The sequence below is a fragment of the Pleurodeles waltl genome, chromosome 6, assembly GCF_031143425.1.
Source record: "Pleurodeles waltl isolate 20211129_DDA chromosome 6, aPleWal1.hap1.20221129, whole genome shotgun sequence".
NCBI classification, from domain to species: Eukaryota; Metazoa; Chordata; class Amphibia; order Caudata; family Salamandridae; genus Pleurodeles; species Pleurodeles waltl.
Genome location: NC_090445.1, coordinates 1,543,334,359 through 1,543,358,447, shown reverse-complemented (window position 1 = coordinate 1,543,358,447; position 24,089 = coordinate 1,543,334,359). Strand labels below are relative to the sequence as shown.

The 24,089-nt window shown below is 43.8% G+C and overlaps 1 protein-coding gene across 2 annotated transcripts in view; it reads left to right on the top strand.

Moving 5' to 3' along the window:
* LZIC (leucine zipper and CTNNBIP1 domain containing) overlaps window positions 1-24,089 on the top strand; it is a 146,374-nt gene that overhangs the window by 369 nt on the left and 121,916 nt on the right. Inside the window, exon 2 of one of the 2 annotated variants that reach the window (XM_069241173.1) lies at window positions 19,646-19,695. The exons of the other annotated variant lie outside the window; for it this stretch is intronic. The gene's annotated coding sequence lies outside the window, so the exon portion shown is untranslated. The remainder of the gene's footprint in view (window positions 1-19,645; window positions 19,696-24,089) is intronic. 2 annotated transcript variants of the gene reach the window in all.

Below are 24,089 nucleotides of genomic sequence, written 5' to 3'. Positions count from 1 at the left end.
CTCAGTAGATGCTCCTGAAGAAATACACAGATTGTGTCTCCGTGATAATGTCACCGAGAAACGTTTCTCACACCAGTGATTACTGGTTAAAGAAAAGCCCATAACTAGAACGAGCATTTGCATTGAATAGGTCTCGCGTTTGCTCGAGTTAGAGCTACTAGCGTTGTACATTCTTAACAGGACTTTTCTGGTCACATAAAGTGAAGTGTAAAACTTTATTTGATATTAGCGAGCGCGAAGGAGAGACACAAAAGGAAAAAGAAGATCACTCACAGTCAAACCTATCAGCAATCGTGCAATTATCCAATGTACAGGCAGTCTGCAAGGCAGATAACAAAACCTCCCCAGGAACGGACAAACGTAAAGCATTCACCAATGCTAAATTATTTTTGAAGGGCAAGCCCATGAACAAGTGAGTGTGATGGACGTGCGCTTAACATGGTTAAAAGCCCTCAAGACTTCAAACAGGTCGAAGCGCTTGTGCGCTCCACCTAAAAATTGTGTCGCTGTGACATGTTCAGCATAAGCATAAGATTTAAGTATGTGATCTCAGGTCCGCCAACACTGATGTATATAAAAAAAAAATGGCACTGCCAGTAGATATGCATAGCCTAAACATATTGGTTTTGCCAGTGCTTGTTTACAGTTATTGATGGGTAATGTAAAATACCCTACCTATCAAGAAGGAACGTTTCGCTTCTGTTAAGGACACATGGTCAATAATTATGTGCGTCTTTCCTGGGTTTTATTCAACAACATTTGTCATTAACTTCGTATCCCAAAGGACACAGATAAATAATCATGCAGCAAAGTAACTGGGTATTCCACCAAGCACAGTAGTCTTTGCATTATAAAGTCCACTGTCCAAATCATAAGATCCTATTTTTTTTCTTGCAAGGAATTCCTAACCTCCCTTTGACCCAGTGTCCATTCCACTGATCCAATCTTAGTAAAATAATACAAAACCATTATCCAGTTCTTTCAGCATACATATTTCAGATCAATTGTCATTTAAAAAAAACCTCATTAAAATAACAGACTTTTTTTGACTCCAGATAACATTTATCATAAAACAACATCATATTACAAATTGACTTATAGTATATTGCAACAATACCATCAATAATAAACATACTTACTCTTATTGAAATAACTCATGGGAGGTAAGAGCCTTGCCCCTAAGATTCCTGGGTGAAGTAATCCTCGCATCTGTGTCCTTAATAGAACTGAAACATTCAGTGTCAGAGTAAGATGTGAATATTATGCATTTTCAAAGCCTACTTACTACTAGGACAGTGCTTTGGCTGTGGGCTTGAAGTAAAACTTCTCAAAGTTCAATTCTAACAGCTGTTTAATTCCTAGTATCCTCTATTTTCCCTCACACTGCAAGAGCTTTAGAGGCTATAGCGCCTCTCGTTGAATGTGCCCTGAAACAGGCCACCTCTATACCTGCTTATGGCATAACCCACTTTACCCTCCTGGAAATGGAAGGAGATGAAACCGCCATGAAAACTTTAACTACAATCAGAAGTTGTCTCTTCCAGTGATCTGACCTCTTTTGCCGTTTTTTTTTATATGTCTTCACACAACGTACCACATTCAACTTTAGTTTGGCTATTAAAGATAGATACAAGATTGATCTCGTGTTACTCTTGGTCCTTCTGGCAATGAAGATGACCTTTTCGGTGTGAACATATGCCCTGAGATGTCTAGTGCCTTGACATCTGATTTTGTTGTGTTGCTAGGCAACAGTAGATTTAGACCGTTATCCATAATCCCATAACTTGGCATGTCTAGGTGCTGTTGGTTTAGACGGCCTTTTTCCTCTCATTAGTTTACGCACAGGGATGTTCTCCAACTGGTGTCTTATTCACCTGGCAGTGTATTGCAGAGGCTTCCGATCTGAAGGTATTGGTCTGTAGACTAGTCCTTAGGCTTTTTTTCTAATGAGAAATTTAGCATGTGGACAATTCCTTCCCCTAGGGGATCCACACCACTTCTCCCAGGATGAGCGGTATGTATTGATTGTGCTACTAGCCGAAGACCATCAGTCTGAGGTGATACTCTAGAACCAGAGGGTGATGCTGAACCAGAGGGTGATGCTGACCTCTGCAGTCTGTCAAAATATCTGAGATGACTGGGAGCACTATCAGACTGCCTGTGATTGCACCAGTAGTCTTGGGAACCATGCTTGTGATCTCAAAATGAGTCACCCATCTCATTTGGGCTGAGAACCTGGTAATCATGGTGAACAATGTAAATACAGAATTCTAGTTGTCCAACCAGTCCTGCAGGATGGCATCCACTGCTGCCGCCCCTAGATCTGGTTTCCTGCTGAAGTAATCTGGAAGCTGATTATTGACCCTGGAGTGCAGAGGTCAGTTTAGCAAGGACCACATCTGACCATCAGTGTATTTAAGACTTGGCCCTTCTGTTTCCAATTGCTGAAGCCCCTTTTGAATCTCAAATTCCAGTCTGCTACTTCATTTTCGTTTCCTGGTAAGTATTCCCCTCTCACCAATATTTGTCTCACCAGACAGAGGTGCCAGAAATCTGTCACTAGTTTCATCAGTTTCTTCAACTTAGTGCCTTCCAGCTGTTTGATGCATCTCACTACAGTCATATTGTCCAGTATCAAGAGTGCACAGCAAGACACCCTGTCTTTCATGAGGGTTTGATAGAAAACTAGCCATATAGAACTTCTAGACAGTTTATGTGAAGTTTCGGCTTGTTACCCCATCCATCTTTCTCTCATGGAGATGTCTCCACACTGTAACAGGGTAGTCAGACAGGCCAACAGAGTTATATGTTTATAGCGAAAGTAATTTTCTTATATGAGGTCAAATGAACAGTCATTGTTCTTGATCTTGAGATGTTCTTTGCCAGGAAATCTCTCACCTTCACTGTTATAAATCTGACTGTTCAGGAAAATAGCTGGACCTCAGAGCAACAAAGCAAACAAAGCACAAAAGGAAAGTGGTCCTGAGCACTGGGATTTTATCTGACACTTCCCTTCAACGACACCTTGTCGTATAGTATTTATAAAGTTGTTTGATGGTTCTCTCCCCTCTTTAAGCCGTTATCTTGTTGCTTCCTGGTAAGTTAGGGCACCCGAATACCAGCCATAGTATCCCACACATGGGAAACCCTTGCGCCTGACAAACTGATTACGGGATAAAAGTCCTTGCGCTTGCAAGCCTTGGCCCCTCACCAGGTCCACAGCAGTCAGCACTTGGGTTTCATCGCTCCTCTCCGGGTGTTTCTCCCTCTCCTGTCCTCCTCTGGACACTCCCGCAGTGTCTTCTGGGGTCGGCGACGTTTTGGACTTTGACTCCGTTGTGGGGCTGGAGTAATCCATCAGCTGGCGGCTCCATAGTCCTTCAGCTCTGGTGTCTTCTCCTCTTTCCGACTTCCCTGGCTTACTTTCATGAGGTCCTCCTGGTGTGCACCAACCATGTTGCCCTAGCGTCCCTCATATTCCAACGGCTCAAGTTCGTAGTTACGTCCTCATCCTGATCACAATGCCTCCCTCTCCAAACCCTCCCAGGATCACGCCATTGCGAACTTGCAAACCAAGACAGGTAATCCACATTATTTTGGATGGATCCCACTCAATCATGAACCTGGAAGGCGAAGGGTTGAAGAGCTAGAAACAAGCTCAAGCTATGCAAGTTTGTATCTTTACTGCAAGCAAGCCAAATTAATGGGGCATGGTCATCCAGTAGTACAAAGGAACAACCTAGTAGATAATACTGTAGGCCTCCTAGTGCCCATTTTATAACCAAGCATTCCTTCTTAATGATGGCAAAATAATATTCCTGTGGGGTTGTTTCCGGCTAATATACACCACCGGGCGCAACAACCCACCCTTGTCTAATTGTGACAATACTGCTCTCAGCCCTGTGCCAGAAGCATCTGTTTGTAATAAGAAGGGTTGCTCAAAGTCTGGACATACCGGTACAGGATGTTTCAACAAACATTCCTTCAAGAGGTCGAAACTCCGTTGGTGGGCATGTGACCAAGAGTGTAATTTCGCGGGTGTATTTTTCCTGAGGAGGTCAGTAAGGCGGAGGTGCTATCTCTGAAAAGTGTGTGACATAACTCCTGTAATACTCCACCGCACTAGGAAACACCTGACATCCTTTTTTGTCTGGGGATGTCTCTTATAGCCTCTACTTTATCGACTTGGGGGTCATATAGATCCTATCTGTATTTGTTGACTAGATAGCATAGAGAATCAGGGGTGGGGAGACTTTTTTTTCATTGGCTGTAAGGCGGGCCTTTCGGAGTGCTGAAAAAACTGCCACTAGGTTTTGTACGTGTTAATCCCAAGAAGGACTGAAAACAACAGTGGCATCTAGATATGCTACTGCATATTGGGGGCTGTATAATTTTGACCATTAGTCGTTGAAAAGTTGTGGGAGCGCCGTGTAACCCAAAAGGAAGAACTTTGAACTGATACAGGCCTGAGGATTTCGAAAAGGCTGTTTTTTCTTTACCTTTCTCCCTTAAGGATATCTGCCGATACCCTGAGGTAAGATCAAGCATGGAAAGATGTTTGGCTTTTCCTAACTTTTCAGTCAGTTTGTCTACTGAGGGCATTGGGTAATTATTGACATTAGAGATACTATTTATTTGGCGAAAGTCATTACAAAATCCAATGGAATTATTTGGTTTGGGAACTAGAACAGCAGATGAACACAAATTGCTGTTGGAGGGCTCAGTTATCCCATTTTCTAACATCTTCTTCACTTCGTCTTCCACTGCTTGCCACCTGGATTCCGGAATATGGTAGGGTCGCAATCACATCACTTTCTTGTCTTCTGTGATTATATCATGATATATTAAGGTGGTCTTCCCTGGTTTGGGCAGAAATACATCTTGATTTTGGGTGAGTGTTTCTCTCAATTGTCTTACTTGTTGAGGCTGAAAGTTGGTTATGAATTTTACTGTTGTGTCCTCAGTAGCTTTACCTCTAGGAACAAAGGTGATTGTAAATCATTAACATGCAATAAAACATTTTCTAGCTTTCGCGTCAAGAATTTTCAATTCTATTAAGGACACGGAGGCGAGGATTATGCTATCTCTTTCTTTACTGATCCAAAATAGCAGCCAATAAAAAACAAGTAAAACAAAAAACTACACATCCCATGATGCCTTGTATAATATCACATGGTCCAATCACTAAACATGACCTTTGTCCATAACACTCTTGACCCTCGACGTCACTTCCTCTTTCTTTGGTCAAATCAGATAGTTCAAATAGAATCGAAACTTCTTACATCAAGCCCGAAAACAGGAGTCAGGAACAACCACTCCCACCGGATAACAAGAACTTGAAGAGTCCAACACGAAGGGAAACAGTCCCAGGAAGCAGCTATGCTCAAAACCTTTCATGAAACCATGAGAATTCAGGAATTCTTCTGATCCGAACCTATAAATAATAAAACAGGTAGGTAATATCCCAAATGGATTGAATATGTTTCAATAAAATTGATAACTCTATAAATCCTTAAACTGGGTGGGTAAAAAATAACAATAAATCATTCATTTCAACATTAATTGTTTACTCAATATCATATTGAACTTAAGGGTGGGATAATCCTCGCCTCCGTGTCCTTAATAGAATTGAAAATTCTTGACGCGTAAGCTAGAATTTTTTTTATTCTATGTCAGGACCGGAGGCTCCGATTATGCTAGTTTAAAGCTGTCCCATAACTACAGAGGCTACATCCAAGACAGGTTTGTGATAAAATTTACGAAAAGTATTTTCTGAAGACCAGTCAGCCACCCTCATGATGTCTTCTAAACGAAAACCCAGAGCATATGATTTAGAGGCCATAGCTCCTCTAGCAGAATGAGCTCCAAAAAGGTTGGTATTTATACCCGCTTCATTCATTAACCATCTCATCCATCTAGCTATAGTAGCTGAAGAAACTGGTTTAAAAGGTTTCTGCAAATAAATCAACAATTGCCTTTTCACAACTTGCCTAAATTCTTCTGTAACGACCTCATACTCCTTTAAACATTGAACTACACACAATTTAGAATTGTCAGGATACATTGGATAAGATACTGACCTGTAATTCGTTTTAGTCCTTCTTGTCACCGAAAAGGTAACCCCATCCGGGGAATAAACCCTACCAGCTAGGTCTAGAGCTCTGACATCTGACACTCTTTTACAAGAAATGAGACATAAAAGCATGGTCAATTTTGCCAAAAGTTGCTTGCGCGACAAATATTTGTTGGCCGGCCAAGAATCCAAGAGTTTTAAAATAACATTAACATCCCATAATACTGAATATCTAGCCTGAGGAGGTTTAGCGAGTCGTATACCTCTCAGAAGTTATAGATTAGAGGATGCTCCCCGACGGGTTTACCATCCAAATGGGAATGTCCTGCCGAAATGGCTGATCTAAAATTGTTGACTGTCCGGTATGCTAAACCTGAACTTGCTAGTTCTGATAGGAAATTAACAATTAACTCAATATGTGCTTCCACTGGATTGGCACCTCGTCCATCACACCAACTATTCCATCTGCGCCAAGCTGAGGCATATCTTTTATGTGTACTACCGGCCCAGGCCTGTTTAATGAAGTCCGCAGCTTGTTGCGAAATGCCTGGGTAACTCCATCTTGACCTGAAATCAACCAGTCTAACAGAGTCAATTTCCCTGATGAGATCATTGGATGTTGAAGGCCCTCCGGACTCAAGAGAAGATTCCGACGAGGAGGAATGAGTAGCGGAGAGGCACAAGCTAAATGAAGCGCTATGGGGAACCAAGGTTGTGCTCTCCAAAAGGGAGTCACCAGAATGACCTCTGTCTTCTGTCTCCGAACCTGAGATATCACTCTGGCAATCACCAGAAAAGGTGGAAAGGCATAACCCCGAAACTGAGACCAATCTTGGAGAAATGCATCCATCTTCAATGCACAAGGGTCTGGGCGCCAACTGTAAAATCTTAGTATCTGAAAGTTCAGCCGAGAGGCAAACAGATCCACATCGCAACTGCCCCATTCCTTGATTATCTGGGAAAAAATCATTGGGTCCAGTTTCAAGTCGCTGGAATCTGTTAGGTATCTGGAATTCCAGTCTGCTATGATGTTCTGTTCCCCTGGGAGATATTCTGCTATCACCACCAGACGCTGTGTCAGACAATAATGCCAGAAATCCTTGGCAATCTCTGCTAGAATTCTGGATTTCGTACCCCCCAAATTGTTGACATATCTCAAAACATTGTCCATCCGTAACAGTATGCAACAGTCTGTCTTCTGAGGGGATAGACTCTTTATCGCAAAGGAACCCGCCAGAAGTTCCAGGCAATTGATATGCAAAGTTTGCTCCCACTCTGACCATCTGTCTCCAGTCACTAGAGAGTTGCAGCGGACTCCCCACGCCCAAGGGGCTGGCATCGGATTCTATCACCACCTCTGGGTGAGGCCCAAAGATCGCTCTGCCGTTCCAGGCTTCCATATGATGAAGCCACCATTGAATCACAGATCTTACCTCGGCAGTCAACGGAATCTGTTCCGAGTAACTCCGACCCTGTTGGAGATGTCTGATTTTGAGTCTCTGTAGAGCCCGGTAATGAAGGGGAGCCGGAAAAATCGCTTGAATGGACGTGGCTAACAAACCTACTACCCTGGCTATATTCCTTAAAGAAACGGTCAGCCTGGTCAGAACCGATCTCAATTCTCTCTTGATGTTGCGGATCTTTTCCGAGGGAAGAAGGAGTTGACATAGGACTTAGTCTATTCGAAAACCCAGGAATTCTATCACCTGAGTCGGTTTCAACAATGACTTCTGCGCATTGATGAGAAAACCTAAATCTTGCAGATGACTGATGGTCCAGTTCAACTGAGACAGGTGGACTGGAGGCGACTGCGACATCAATAAAATATCGTCCAGATATATGATCAATCGGACTCCCTTGGCTCTTAGCCATTCCATCACAGGCCTCAGTAGCTTCGTGAAGCACCAAGGGGCTGATGACAGACCGAACGGGAGAGCAAGGAATTCCAGTCACTGGCCTCTCCACTGAAACTGAAGAAATCTCCTGTGAGGAGGAAAAATTGGGATCGACAGATAAGCATCCTTTAGGTCCAGAAGAACCATCCAATCCCCTTCTAACAGAATATCTCTTAACATGTGGATGCCCTCCATTTTGAAATGTCTGTACAGAATACAATGATTGAATTCCTTTAGGTTTAAGACTAAACAATGTCCTCCCCCTTTTTTGTCTACTACAAAAATAGGGCTGAGAAAACCATAAGCGTGCGGGAGGAGAACTGTACTGCACCTTTGTATAATAAAGCCTGAACCTCTTTGTCTATAAGATCTTGATTTGTTAGGGAAAAACGCATCTGGAGAGGTGGATTGAATTGCTTGGGGATGCTGATAAACTCTAGGCGAAAACCCATGACTGTTTGGAGAATCCATGGATCTCCTGTGATTCCTTTCCAATTTCTCAAAAACAGTGCCACTCTGCCCCCAAGTGTGACTTGAGAAAAATGAATAATGCTCACCTGTGAAACTTGTGTCTTGTATGGCTCCTTGTTGACCTGTACGAGAGCCTCTGCGGAAGCGGGGACGTCCTCCTCTGGGACGAGTGGGGTAGAAGGTGGAGTCTTGTTCACCATACCAACCACCTCTGTCTCTGGGATAATAATTCTGGGGACTTTTGAATGTTCCTCGGCCGGGCATGCGTCCTCTGTAACGACCGGCCCTGACAAAAAGGCCCAGTTTAAAAACTTTTTTGAGAGACATTTGGGCTTTGTCTAATGAGGCAAAGGTGGAACAGAACTTGGACAAATCCTTAATAAAGGATGATCCGAAAAGAAGACCTTCGGCAGAAAGACCCGCTTTCTTAAGTTGCTAAATCAGACAGCTTTGGGTCAATGCGCATGAGAATCGATTTCCTGCGCTCAGAAGAAATAGCGCAATTAGTGTTTCCTAACTGGCAAATTGCTCTTTGTGCCCAACCGATGAGGACGTCAGTGTCAACAGGAGTTCCTGATTCTTTAGACAGATACGCCATCTCGAGGATCTTAGTCAGAGGGCCAGACAAGTCCAAAAGTTTGTCTTGACAACTCCGCCAAGATCTATCTAAACCTTTTTTAGGGTCCATAGCAAACTTCCTCATGAACATAACCATAGGAGGGTCAATCTCTGGAGTGTCAGAAACCTTACCCTCTAAATCTGGTCTGGGGCACTCAGCTCTTAGGCGAGAGCGGGCTTCTTTATCAAAACATTTTATCAGGTTAGATTGAACATATTGGGCCACCTCGGGAGGGGGAACCCAATTGGAAGCTCTAGGATGCATGATTTCTGAGGGATCAAAGTCCAAAACCTGACAAGGCGGGACCCTTTTTTAGCTCTCTTACTGGAGGTCGGAGTATCTGATTCTTCTGAAGCCTCAGAAGACGAATCCTTAGTAGAGGAGGAAGGTGAAAAAGCGCCTTCCTTTCGTGAACTATAGTTATGTTCCCCACTACGCTTCTTGCGCAGTTTTTCGAAGGCGTCTGCGTGAATCTCGCTAATATCCGCTCGAGTCTCCTCTAGATTCTTTGCTTTAGCCTTTGCTTTTTTACCTTCGGGTTGAGGTTGTTGTCCTTGCACCCAACCCTGGGAGCGTGCGTAATCAAAAAGTTGCCCTGAAAAGGGGAACCAAGGCTCTCACTAAGGCATCATTTACTGATTGCTGGACTTTGGTATCAAGGGCTTCTACTAAATTAACTTCCAGCTTATTGCCCAAATCTTCTGAATAATATTCAACCTCTTGGTCATCCCACTGAGCCACGTCCAAAAAATATTAAAAGACAATATTATATAATATATAATAAAGTAAGAGTAGGTAAACTTTGAAACAACCAGTTAAAAATGTCTTTAGATATCTTCAGACAATGATGGGGGAGTGTAAAACCCCCAAATCAGGCAATAGAGAAAAGTGCCCTAATAAAATGTGAAGGGAGTTGCCTGAAAACACTCTCTGCAGAAGCCTAATCTCAATTTTACAACCCTTGCTAGGTTTATCACAAGTGGGGTGTCAGGGAGTAGAAATATAAGTGGGAAGAACTGCAGGGAACACGCGTGCTAATCCTGGACGAGCCGATCGATTCGGAGCAGAGAAAGAATCGGCTCGATCCAAGGCACGCGTGCGTGCGCTCAACAGCAAGACAAAGAAAAGAGAGACTGAATGAAGCATGCAGCTCTGCTCCCGCTCCACCAAAATCTGGCAATAAAGACGGCAAAGCCGATCTCTCACACTTGCGGAGAAGGGCGCGTTTGGATAAACAGTACAAGCGCGCTGAATCGCGACGCTTGAAACAACAAAACACTTCAATAAATAAGCATTTAAACACATGTAAATGACAGTGTCGCGCCGCGTGGTGCGGCGCGAGCCGAACATTCGGCGCGGGCCGCACAGCGCGTTTTCAGGACGCGGCGCGCCCCTATCCTTTCCTGCACATTACGAGGCCCCAGACTTGGCATGGGGCCTCGCTCTGCTTTTGCACTCCGCATTTCTTGTGCCTCCTGACCCCTCTTACCTGTTCTTGTTCCTTCTTTTTTCTTTTCTTCTTTTCTTGGGTCTTTTTGTTGTACCTTCCTTTATGTCTTTTCCCCCTTCCCATGTTACCTTTTTCTTCCCAGCATTCCTTGTTACCTATTCTCTATGGTTCCTACTCTATTCTGTTCTATGTACTTTTCCCTATCTAAGATGGTGTCCTTTTACTTCCTGTTGGTCACTTCCTGTTTTTTGGTATTTAAGGGATGTGTTTTCTTCCTTTCTTTGCGCTGCAACACTTTCTGTTCGGATGGTGTCTTCGCTCCTGATTCCTTGCCTTTCGGTTCTGGATTTCGTCAATTCTGTGTTACCTCAATTTTGTTTCTTTTGATTCCTGTTCTTTTGTTCTTGTTTTCAGGAATCATTCTGTTTGGAGTTTTTTTCCCCTTTTTAAGGTTTTTTTTCCCCTCTGGCACTATTTCTGAAGGGCACGGTCTGTTCTTGGCGTTTCCATTGCCTACAGCACCGTGGCTACCAGAAAGAGTCGCCCCTTTCTGGCCAAAGCCGAACACTCAAGACCCACGACACTCGATCTGCGGATTCCAGGCGTAAGCAGCACGTGAGTCGTGACAGATTGCAGCGCCTAACCATCCCGACGTCCTCTAACACCATGGATGACACAGTGGCGGCTGCTGCAGATCCTGATCAATCTCTTCTGACAACAATTCAGCAACAAGCTCAGGAATTGCAACAACTACGCAGTGAGAATGCTGCGTTACGACAGGCTTTGGCTTTCCGCAGTGGTGATATTTCGACTATCTCCGCTTCTACTCCTCGTTTCTCCGGTGAACCAACCAAACTACGTGAGTTCCTTGATGCATTAACGGTGTATTTCGGCTTCCGACCTACCCAATTCTCCCATGACAGGACACAGGTGGGTTATCTTATCAGTGCTTTATCCGGTCCTGCCTTGGCCTGGGCAACCCCGATGGTATCATCCAACGATCCGGTATTATCGGACTATTCCACCTTCGTGAATCGCTTCAAACAAATGTTTAGTCGTCCAGGATTGGAGGCCTCTGCGGAAGAAGCCTTATGCGACATCCAACAAGGCTCACAAGATGTCCTTCAATATATTACACGTTTTCGTCAGCTAGCGGCAGAGACCACCTGGGTGGAACGTACTCTGGTGACTTTGTTTCGTAGAGGACTCAAAGAAGAAATAAAAGATGAATTAGTACATTCCACCAGAGTTGAAGATCTTCGTGGCCTGATGGATCAAGCACTTTCCATTGAGTACCGTCTTCAAGAACGAAGATTGGAGAAGAGAAGGAGTAGAGGGTCTTCCCAGCCAAGCACTTCACGGGTTTATCTGCATCGTTCTGAGGAACCTCGCCCTCCTGCTAGAGACATCGAGGGGGAACCCATGCAAGTGGATACTACTCGAGGCCCGCTCTCCGCTAGCGAGTGGGAAGACAGACGTAAGAAAGGGTTGTGCCTGTACTGTGGTTCTGCTGGTCACATGCTTCGTACCTGCCCTGTACGTCCGCCAAGGCCATCGGGAAACGCCACTTCCCGTCCTCTGTAAGAAGGGAGAGGACGAGATCATCGGCTATACCTTCCATCAGTTCCTTTAATGACAATACGACATCCTTGTTCATGTTACCTGTCATGTTACAACTACCTGACGGCCGTCAAGAAAAGACTATGGCATTACTAGATTGTGGTGCTAGTGGTATTTACATGGATAAGACTTGGGCCACTACTCAACAAATTCCAACACAACCCAAAGAAATTCCCAAACAAGTGCACACAGTGGATGGATCCTTGATATCCTCTGGTCCAGTTGATACTACTACCCTGATGTTAAGTCTACGGTTTGGTAACCATCAAGAACACATCTCCTTTGATCTCATATCATCCCCCAACCATACCATCATTCTTGGAATTCCGTGGTTCATAAGACATAATCCGTATGTGAATTGGGTAACTCGAACTATTTCCTTGTCTTCACAGTTTTGTCATGAGAACTGTTTTGCTTCCAACAAATATTGGTCACCGAAAAGATTAACACCTACTGAAAGTACTACCGGTTATTCCATTAATACTGTCCAAGGAGTCCCTGAACACTATTTAGAGTTTCAATATGTGTTCCAAAAACCATTCAGACCTGTGTTACCTCCACATCGAGACTACGATTGTGCTATTCCCTTGGAACCTGGCACTATCGTTCCTTTTGGGAGGATGTATTCCCTCACGGAACCCGAAAAGGAAGTTCTAAAGGAGTATCTGGAAGAAAATGTACAGAGTGGTCTTATTGTTCCATCGTCTTCTCCGGCAGGGGCTCCTCTCTTTTTTGTACCCAAGAAGACAAAGGATCTTCGTCCTTGCCTGGATTTTCGAGGCCTGAATAAGATAACTATTAAGGATCGTTATCCTTTGCCTCTCATCAAGGATATTCTAGAAGCAGTCAGAGGGGCTCAACGTTTTACCAAACTGGATCTACGGGGAGCCTACCACCTTTTACGTATTAAAGAAGGAGACGAGTGGAAAACAGCTTTCAGGACCCCATTTGGTCACTTTGAGTACAAAGTTATGCCTTTTGGTCTCACTAATGCCCCCGCAATCTTCCAGAGATTTATGGACTCAGTGTTTTCTGACCTTTTGAACCAGACAGTTGTAATTTACTTAGACGATATTCTTATTTATTCTAGACGTCCCGAACTCCATTCTTCCCATGTGAAACAAGTCCTTCAAAGACTACGGGCACATCAACTATCTTGCAAACCAGAAAAGTGTGAGTTAGACAAAACGGAAGTCAAATATCTGGGTTATCATTTAAGTCCCACCGGCATAGCTATGGATCAAGAAAAAGTACAAGCCATTCTAGACTGGCCTTCTCCTTCTTCTATTAAAGAAACACAATGTTTTCTAGGATTAGCAAACTTTTATCGGCAATTCATCTTAGACTTTGCAAAACAGACCAGCCACATAACTCACACTTTAAAGAAGGAAAATTTAACAAAAGGGTTTGTCTGGACTAAGGCGTCTGAAACAGCTTTTCAAGATTTAAAGAAGGCTTTCACTCAAGCCCCCATCTTAAGACATCCAGATACCAACAAACAATTTATTGTAGTTACCGATGCTTCCGAAAGAGCCATCAGAGCTGTTTTACTCCAACAACAAGAAGACGATGGGCTTGAACATCCTGTTTTCTATTTGTCTCATATACTCTCTACAGCAGAACAACATTACTCAGTACTTGAAAGGGGGTATTATTGGCTCTGAAAACAGCCTGCCTAGAATGGAGACAGTTTCTGATGGGTTCCAAGGAGCCTTTTGAGGTGAGAACAGACCACCGTAATCTACAATGTTTACGTAATTTTGTATGCCAGAATAGTCGCCAGGCTCGTTGGGCCTTTTTCTTCAGTCAGTATGATTTTTACATCACTTATATTCCTGGATCCCAAAACATTCTGGCTGATGCTCTGTCTCGCCGTTATCCAATTGTACTCCTTCCCCATCTCAGTATCTACTGGAACCTAGTAAGATCATTGGAGTAGCTCAGTCTTTCCTGGGGGAGGTACAACTGGAATACTCCAGCCTGTCTGACCGCGAAGTAGAGAAACTAAGACCCTTTTTATGTAAGAGACAAGGATATTATTACTATCAGAATCTGTTATTCCTCCCTACTAACAGAGTTAGAGAAAAAGCATTACAAATGTGCCATGATTCGCCGGTTGCTGGTCATAGAGGCATCAAGGCCACACAAGAACTTCTTTCGCGATTTTTCTGGTGGCCTACCTGGAAGCCGGATGTTGAAAGATACGTTCAGGCTTGTCCCATATGTGCTCAAGTCAAGATTCCCCGTACCAGACCTGCAGGATTGCTACAGCCTTTGCCTGTTCCACCAGCTCCATGGCACACCATTTCTACTGATTTCATGTGTTCGCTCCCACCATCAGCAGGAAAACGGGTTATTATGGTCACTGTGGATTCCTTTACTAAGATGGCTCACTTCACTGCCCTGAAAAAGCTACCTACATCCCAAGAACTAAGCCAGATATTTATCGACCATATCTTCCGTCTCCATGGACTCCCACATACCATTGTATCTGATAGAGGACCTCAGTACATTTCCTGGTTTTGGAGATATTTTTGTAGGACACTTAATATCAATATAGCCCTGTCATCGGGGTTCCATCCTCAGACCAATGGACAGACCGAGCGTCTGAACCAAGGATTAGAGCAATACCTTCGCTGTTTTTGCAATTCTACCCAAAGCAACTGGAACACTTATCTCCCTATTGCTGAATTTTCCTACAATAATACTGTCCATAGTGCCTCCAAGGTCACTCCTTTTTTCTGTTCTTATGGCTATCATCCTACCTCTTTTCCTACTTCTCCTCGGTCTACCTCTCCTCTGCCCGCTATTACTTCTCTTTCCAAACGACTTCTACAAATCCATAGACTAATTCGATCCAATTTGTTAAACACCAAGAGATATATGAAGAAAGTAGCAGACAAGAAACGTAGGACCACTCCAGACTATCACCTGCAAGATAAAGTCTGGCTTTCATCCAAATTCTTGCCCTCACGCCTTTCTCAGAATAAGTTCACACCTCGCTACTACGGGCCTTTCCGTATTCTTCAGTTGCTTAATCCTGTTACTGTCCGTCTTCACTTGCCTCATACATGGAAGATTCATCCAGTCTTTCATGTTTCCCAGCTCAAACCTTATGTACCTGACCCTTACTCTCGTCAGTTTCCTTGTCCTCCTCCTGTATTAGTGGATGATGTTCCTGAATATGAGGTACAGGAAATGTGTGACTCTCGTCTTTTTCACAAACGTCTTCAGTATCTGATTCATTGGAAGGGTTATCCTCTCAGTGAATGCTCTTGGGAAGATGCATCTTCTGTTCACGCACCTCTTCTGATTCAGCGCTTTCACCGTTTATTCCCCCTCAAACCTGGGCCTTCGGGAGGGGGATGCGGCGCGAGCCGAACATTCGGCTCAGGCCTCACAGCGCGTTTTCAGGACGCGGCGCGCCCCTAGCCTTTCCTGCACATTACGAGGCCCCGGACTTGGCATGGGGCCTCGCTCTGCTTTTGCACTCCGCATTTCTTGTGCCTCCTGACCCCTCTTACCTGTTCTTGTTCCTTCTTTTTTCTTTTCTTCTTTTCTTGGGTCTTTTTGTTGTGTCTTTTCCCCCTTCCCATGTTACCTTTTTCTTCCCAGCATTCCTTGTTCCCTATTCTCTATGGTTCCTACTCTATTCTGTTCTATGTACTTTTCCCTATCTAAGATGGTGTCCTTTTACTTCCTGTTGGTCACTTCCTGTTTTTTGGTATTTAAGGGATGTGTTTTTCTTCCTTTCTTTGCGCTGCAACACTTTCTGTTCGGATGGTGTCTTCGCTCCTGATTCTTTGCCTTTCGGTTCTGGATTTCGTCAATTCTGTGTTACCTGAATTTTGTTTCTTTTGATTCCTGTTCTTTTGTTCTTGTTTTCAGGAATCATTCTGTTTGGAGGTTTTTTCCCCTTTTTAAGTTTTTTTTTTTTTTCCCCTCTGGCGCTATTTCTGAAGGGCACGGTCTGTTCTTGGCGTTTCCATTGCCTACAGCACCGTGGCTACCAGAAAGAGTCGCCCCTTTCTGGGCCAAAGCCGAACACTCAAGACCCACGCCACTCGATCTGCGGATTCCAGGCGTAAGCAGCACGTGAGTCGTGACAGACAGTGATAAATTTGAGGTTACTTATCTGCTGCGAAGCAGCAAAGAACGCGGAAGTGTTGTCGAGGGTCAAGAGTGTTATGGACAAAGGTCATGTTTAGTGATTGGACCATGTGATGATATACAAGGCATCATGGGATGTATAGTTTTTAGTTTTACTTGTTTTTGATTGGCTGCTATTTTGGATCAGTAAAGATCGAGATAGCATAATCGGAGCCTCCGGTCCTGACATAAAATACAGGTTTTTACCGGGAAGGAACTTACTGTGGGTTACTCCCAATTTTTAAGTAGATTTATGTGATAGATTTTCCCCGCCTTTGGTCTATGAGGGACCACCACTCTATATGTAACTAGGCTGACTTGGTTTAAGATTACAAATTGCCCTTGCCATTTTGCCAAGAGCTTGCTCTCCTAGGAAGGTAGTATTACTAATACTTTGTGTCCTATTTGTAAGTTGCACACTTTGGCCTGTCTATCATACCCTTTTTTCTGTTTATATTGGGCTTCCTCCATATTTATACGTACCTCTTCCCATAAATTGGTTAGGTTATCCCTCAACTGAGCCACATAGCTTAGCAATTCCCGCCATTCATCCTCTTCCTGTTCCAGTTGTTCATCCACCATATCAAGCAAGGTTCGCGGTTGACAGCCAAATACCAATTCAAAAGAGGAAAACTTTGTGGAACTCTGGGAATGTGTACAGATGGCAAACCACACTAGAAGCAGTTTCTTCTCCCAGTCCTGACCAGTGTCAGAAGCAAGTCTTTTTAGGATGGTTTTAATCATTTTGTTGTACCTTTACACAAGGCCATCCGTTTTGGGATGATACACTGATGTCCGGATTTGTTGTACCCCCAACATAGTACATATCTGTCTCATTAATTTCGACATGAATGGAGTGCCCTGATCCATTACTATTTCTTTGGGAAATCCCTCCCTAGAAAATAAGTCAATCATTGCTCTGACAACTATCAGTTTTGTCATACTGGTAAGAGGGTATGCATTAGGATAATGAGTAGCATAGTTTACAGAGTCTAAATTGTATTGATAGACTCGTGAGGAAGTGACCAGAGGTCTAACCAAGTCCATGCCTACTCTCTTGAATGTTATATCAATAATAGGAAGGGGTATCAGGGTGCTTTTGGTTTGTTGGCTGGATTTACTTTCTGACAACCTTTACAAGAGGCACAAAATTGTTTAATGTCTGCATAAATATATGGCCAAAAGAATTTTCATAATAAGTACTCCACATTTTTTTCTGGCCGTAATGCCTACCCCCATGTGATTATGGGCTAGACACAATACTTGCTGTCGGAAGAGTACTGGTACCAACAATTGTCATTTATTTTGCTCCCCTCGGCCTGAACTTTCTACAAGAGACCTATTTATAGGGTAAAATTCAGTCCTGCCTTTTTTTTCATCAGGAGAGACCTGTGCCCAGGCATGTGCAAAATTAGGGTCCTCTCGGTGTGCAGTCATGAAAGTAGGCAGCTGTGCCCAACTTTCAGCTGCGGAAAAAAAGACAGAATATTTTTTATCTAGCTTGGAATAAGCAAACCATTTTTTAGCTGTATGTTTCTCAGTCTGTTTTTTTCTCTACGCTTACCCCCTTCTATCACTTCCTGCTGAAAGGCTGCCTCCTCTAGCTACTGTAGTTACTTTTCTTCTCTCCTTGCATAATCCAGCTACTGTTGGAGATGAGAATAATTTGTTCCTAAAATCATTTCCTCAACCAACTAGGGTATCATTTCCACGTGTAGGGGTGGGAGAGTTCCTTGCTGCTGAAGCTGGATAGGGCTTCTCATCTCCATGCACACAGGTGATAAAGACCTTTTCCGTAGTCACAATTTGAGTTTGGCTGGGATGTTTGCACCACCAAGAAGTGGCAACCAGAGTCGACTAATGCCAGGATGGTTTTTCCATTAAGGGCTAATTGCATTTTGTATTTTAGATGGCCCCCACCCAGATATAGGACCCTTCCCTTATTATAACCTGTCTTCACGGGCTTAAGACTTTACACTCCTTGATGGCAGTTCTTTGTGATATGTCCCTACTCTGCACATTGGTAACACTGGTGTGCCTGATCTATATTCTTCCCAAAAGTTTTTGAAATAATTTTGGTTTTGGGCAAAGGTTGGTTTTTTCGGACTTCCCAAGGAGATGATAAAGTAACTAGTCTTCTAGGGTTGCTAACGTTAAAATCGGGAGACTATGATAAGCACATGCAAGTTCAACTGCTTAGGCAATGGTCACATTTGGATGTTTTTTAATCTAGGTCCTGGTAGAGGTAGGCAGTAGCTCTAGGTATTGTTCTAAATAAACCTTTTCTACAATTGCATTTTTGGTTGCCGCTGCAAATTTTAACTAGCGGTTACCCGAGTTTTGCAATCAATGATGCAGGGCTCTTGGTACGACTCTGTCGTCCCATCTCTAGGGGGCGCTGTAAGGGGACTGTCGGAAGCCTGGGAATCACCTTAAACACCTATCTAGAGTCCCTTGTTGACTCCTGTTTGTTTCACTTTTCACCATGGTACACTTGTGTACTACTACATTTGCTTCTTGGGACTGCAAATCCCATAATGCACAGTCTGGTAGTCAGGAAAGCACGGATTCTGTTTCCCATTGTTTTCAATGGGAGAAGTCCAGTTGCTCCTTTTCACTGGATCCTCTCCTCCAGGACTTGCAAGTGTCTGAAACTACACACACCTGATACCTCTCCTGTGCAGCCCAGCTTGGAACTGCTTATAAGCAGCCATTTCTTCAAGATCCCCGTCGTGCATTGGAGTTCGATTCCTTTGTGTTACAGACCCTTTGTTGGATGGTGTTCCAGTTTTGTTCCTGTTCTGTTCCAGCTTGATCCTGTTTCCTGTTTCTCTGCCCTGCTCCTGATTGTTCCAGCCAGAGTCTGCTCCCTATCTCTGAGTCTTGTATCTGTTTGTTTCTTCCAGAGCCTGCTCCCTGTTTCTCTGCCCTGCTCCTGCTTTGTTTCAGCCTGAACCTTCTCTCTGTTTCCCAGTCCTGTTTTCTGCTCATTTCCTACTCCCTGTATTCCAGCCCTGTCCTTGCCTGTTCCAGCCAGAGCCTGCTCTCAGTTTCCCAGTCCTGTCTCTGTTTGTCCCAGCCAGAAGCTTGCGCCCTGTTTTCAGTTCCCAGTCCCGCCTTTGCTTCAGCCTGAGCCTGTTCCTAGTTCTTGCCTCTGTCTCTTAGTTTGTTCCCTTCTGTTTCTGTTTCTTCTTGGTTATTTGGGTCTGGTAAGTGTTCTATCATTCTTCACCAGTGTATAAGTGTCCTCCTTTGTTCTGGGGTTGGCTCCTGGTTTCCAGGAGGCAATTCCAGCCCCCATCCTTGTCCAGTGTTATATGTTGTCTTTCGTGCCTAACAGTGACAGTGTGCTATTGCTGTTTTCTCAGGAATCGCCCCTGTGTTTCCAGCTGGACCCACAAGAGCGTGTCTTGTGTATGTAAGTACTATCCTTGTTTGTGCTCTAGGGTCCAAAGACAGAATCACTTCTGCTGCCTCCTTTCTATGGGGCTGGCAGGGTGACTATCTGTAAGAGCAAACTGCACAGAGGCATTGAGATTCCCTGTCACTGGGGGAGGTTCTGCGCCTTACTCTGTGTACAACCCCAGCGTGTTTGTCCACTAGTAATCTGTTTCCTGTTTGTTCACACAAGGGTTGCTCTGCTTTTACTTTCCTGTGCCTGTTCATAGCTGTCCTTTCCGTGTATGCCTTTAGTTGCTCTTCTTCCCCAGTATACTACCTCTTTAGGATATTCGGTGACCTCCAGGGGTGTCCCAACCAGAGTCCTGATCAGACCAGCCCGAAACTGTGACAGCTCTAGGGTTGTCACTAGGACTCAATTTTTCTTTTCAAAATTTAGCTCGATAGAACTCATCAACATATTCTAAGCATTCCAAAATGTTTTTGTTTATCTCATCATAAGGGGTGATCTTTGCCTGGTTAGTCGCTTGATAGGAAGTCTGTAATCCTCCAGACAAAAGAGGAGCGACATATTGACCTCAGTGCTCACATGGCCAAGCAGCCGAGGTAGCAACACGCTCAGAATTTGTAAAAAAATAAAATAAAATTAGGGTCCTCCCCTGTCTGGTATTTTTGCAGAACAGAATTCGGAACATTAGGATGGAACTTTGCGCTAGCTATAGCATCAGTTAGTTTTGGATGGCAGAGTCATGTGCTTGTTGTGTGTCCAATATCATGTTGGCCTGACCTTTTAATGCTGTTTGTAGATTTTCTCTATCTTGGTGCACACTCTGAGACTGTTGTTCTACAACTATGTTAAGGTGCCTCTGACCTTCAGCTGGTTGTTTAATCACGTCTTCCTTTGTCACCTGCTGTGTCATGTCTGACTCTTTCCAAGTATCCCACTTCTGACACCACTGTAAGAGGGTAGTCAGACAGGACAACAGAGTTATATGTTTATATCAAGAGTAATTTGTTACATAAAGGCAAATGCATCGTTGGTCTTGGTCTTTGACAGGAAGTCTCTCTCCTTCACTGTTATAACTCCGATTGTTCAGGAAGATAGCTGGGTCTCAGGGTAATAAAACAAACAAAACACAAAGAGAAGAGGTCCTGACTATCAGGATTTTATCTGACACTTCCATTCACCAACACCCGTGCTCATATAGTTTTTGTAAAGTCGTGTGATGGTTCTTTCCCCTCATTTAAGCCTTCATCCTGTTGCTTTCCCGTGAAAAGCAGCCATAGCACCCCACACTTTCACCTCAAAAACTGATTATGGGAAAAAAAATCCCTGCATTTGCCCAGGGCCACAGCAGTCTGGACCAGAGCGCCCTTCTCCTGGATCTCCATGCTCCTCTCCGGGTGGTTCTTCCTTGCCGGTCCTTCTCCAGTCGCTCTAGCAGTGTCTTCTCGGGTCAGCGGCATTTGGGACTTTGGCTCTGTTGTGGGGCAGGGGTGGTCTGTTGGCTGGGGGGGTGGGCTCCATCTTCCTTTGCACCGGTTTCCTCCCAGCGTTCACCAACCATGTTGCCAGATGTACCCTCATATTGTGGCAGCTCATGTTAGTCGTTGCTGCGTGCCGTAACAATAAGTGCGATCATTTCCTTTCCTATGGGGCTATGTTGGAGTTTGCAGCTCTTACGTCGTCATCCTGATCACACACACCTGGCTCCTCAAACCCGTTAAGGAGCCTCTGATTCTGTAACCATGTTCAGTATGGGCCCAAATATTGCTTACTTAGATCTCCATTCTGGCTTCTGAATATAGCTATATGAGATTGAGAACTTCGCACCTCTCCCGAGTTGATTTGTCTACAATCCCTGAAGAGCTCTAGTGAAGGAAATCTGGGAGCTGGCTTGAAGCCGACAGAAGACATACTATGACAAGTTGTGTAAGGGTTTACCCTGACAAGTTGTGTAAGGGGCACCCTGTCCCTTTGAATGACAGTTCATAATTCCTTCTTTATTGCTGTTATCCCCGTCTCTGGAAGACTCATGTTAGCAAACACCAGGAATGCTTTGTGTGGCCACGGATCAGGTCTGACTTCTCTCTGTTTATGACAAACCACATGACCTGTAGCAGAGCAGTGGATTAAAGTTGCTATCGAAATTGATCCATCAGTTGGAAATCGTCCAGGTATATGATCAGTCAGGTGCCTGTTGTCCTCAAGTATTCAGACACAGGATATAGCAACTTGATAAAGTATCAGGGGTCTGGGGACAGTCTGAATGGTAAGACTTGAAACTTGTCCATCTGTTCCAGAATTAAAGAAATCACTATGTGGGTGAAAGATGGCAACCGTTAGATAGTCATCTTTAGGATCGAGCCTGACCACCCAGGCCCACATAACGAGTACGTCTCTTAAAAAAGGGGGCTTTCCAACTTGAAGTGATGGTAAGACACCCACTTGTTGAATTCTTTTATGTTTATTACTAGGGAAACCTTTGTCTTTCTTTCGGATCAGGACGATATTGCATAGAACACCACCACCCCCCATTGGGTGTATTACTTACTTTTAAATTGCACCCTTTGGTTCCCATCTCCTTCACCTCTTTCTCAGTGAGTATGATTGCTTGACCCAAGAATCTCAGAGGCACAGGACAACAAATCTGAATTGTGTTTTGACAAAATTCTAATGGAAGCCCTGAACTGTTTCCAAGACCCATGTATGTGTCATTCATTAGCTCTTCCCATCTGTTCATCAATTACCTCAACCGCCCACCTATGTCTAGAAAGGAAAAATGGAGAATCCTTACCGGAAAATCCTCATAGGGCCTTGGCTCCCCTAAATGATCCTCTTTCATCCCTGCCACTGGAAAAGCTATGTGAAGGGAAAAAAGGTCCTGCTTAGCAGGCGTCTTGCCATTCATTTCTCCTCTTGTTCTGTCCTTTGAAGAAGCCTTACTTAAAAGGACGATTGAAGGTGCCTCATCTGGCCCTGACGAAAACCTTTCTTGGGAAATATTTTCTCAATAGATGTCTGAGTCTTGCCTATGGCTCAGAAAGGTGCAACAAATTTCCCCAACGTCCTGACAAAGTGGTCCCCAAAAGGTTCCGTTAGACTTGAGATCCTGCCTCTGACATAGTCTGATCTCCCAGCTTAAGAGCAATCTTGAGGGACCTGCATCTTTCCACCAACAGTGCACAGTTAATTTTGCCCAGTTTACACAATACCCATTGGACACTGCTATAATCTGCATCTACCAGTTTAGGACTGCATGAGATATTGGCTTCCGCAGCTAAGAATTTTTTTATTTTTATTTTTAAGTGGCAGCCCTCATCCAGGAGTTTGTCCTAGCTGGTTCTCCAATGCCAATCTATTTCTTTCTTGGGATCTTGAATATACTTGGGAGGAAAGGTGCACATTTTAATGTGATTAACAGGCATTACTGTCACCTTGCCCTCCAAGGATGATTTGGGGCATGTTGCCCTCAGGTTCGTGTCTAACTTCCTTATCTAGGGGCTCTCTGATTTTTTTGGGGCCATATAATCCGCTATCTTAGCATATGGAACCCATTCTATGTATGTAGGGTGATATATCTCCTCAGTTTCAAACATGTCCTTTCCTGCAAGATAACAGATGGTAAAACCTTCAAGTTTTGTCTCAGCAAACAAATACAGTGCACAATAAAGATCACAATCAATGTAAGCCACAGTGCTAAATAGAAAATCAAAAGGGGTAATTTAGCTTTTCTACGATCTGAGAAGGATTTGTATAAGGGACTTCATGATACAAGGGCCATTGGGATTGGTGGAACAAGCAGTTACTTTGTGGCTTTGTTATTTGCCTGTGTTTATAGGGAAATGTAGTGATTTTAACAGAAAAGGAATATACTTAATAATGAGTACTGTTGAGTAAAAGTGCCTAATCCTTGCATCTGATCCTAACAAAGAATCATCTTTGTCATCAATTGTAGTAGTGAATTAATGTTTGTTTTAGTGTTTTGTCATATTTTAATGAATTAGTATTGTTCTGAGACATGCGTCTGCTGTGCTGTACTCTTATCTCCTGGCTTTGAAACTATCTGCAGGCAGTCTGCTCAGAATTGTGTTCTTTTTTTAAGCTTTGAAACTGCATTCATTAGGATGAAGGTGAAGAACTGCAAGAGTCGTTTAATGAGTCTTGGCAATTGGTGATCACAGTAGATGCAAGCTAATGAAGGAATGTGGGCTGTCCTGAGCCAAGTGAAAGAAAACAATAATTGTATGATAAGATTAGTATTCTGAAAAATGAAAGGCGCACAGCATAAGCATTTGGTCATGGCTTGTGCCTGTGCAGTAAATAAATTGAAGACTACTCTGTGAAATAGACCAGTGGTTTCCAACCTTTTGACTCCTGAGGACCCCCAATGAATCATTACTGGAAGCCAG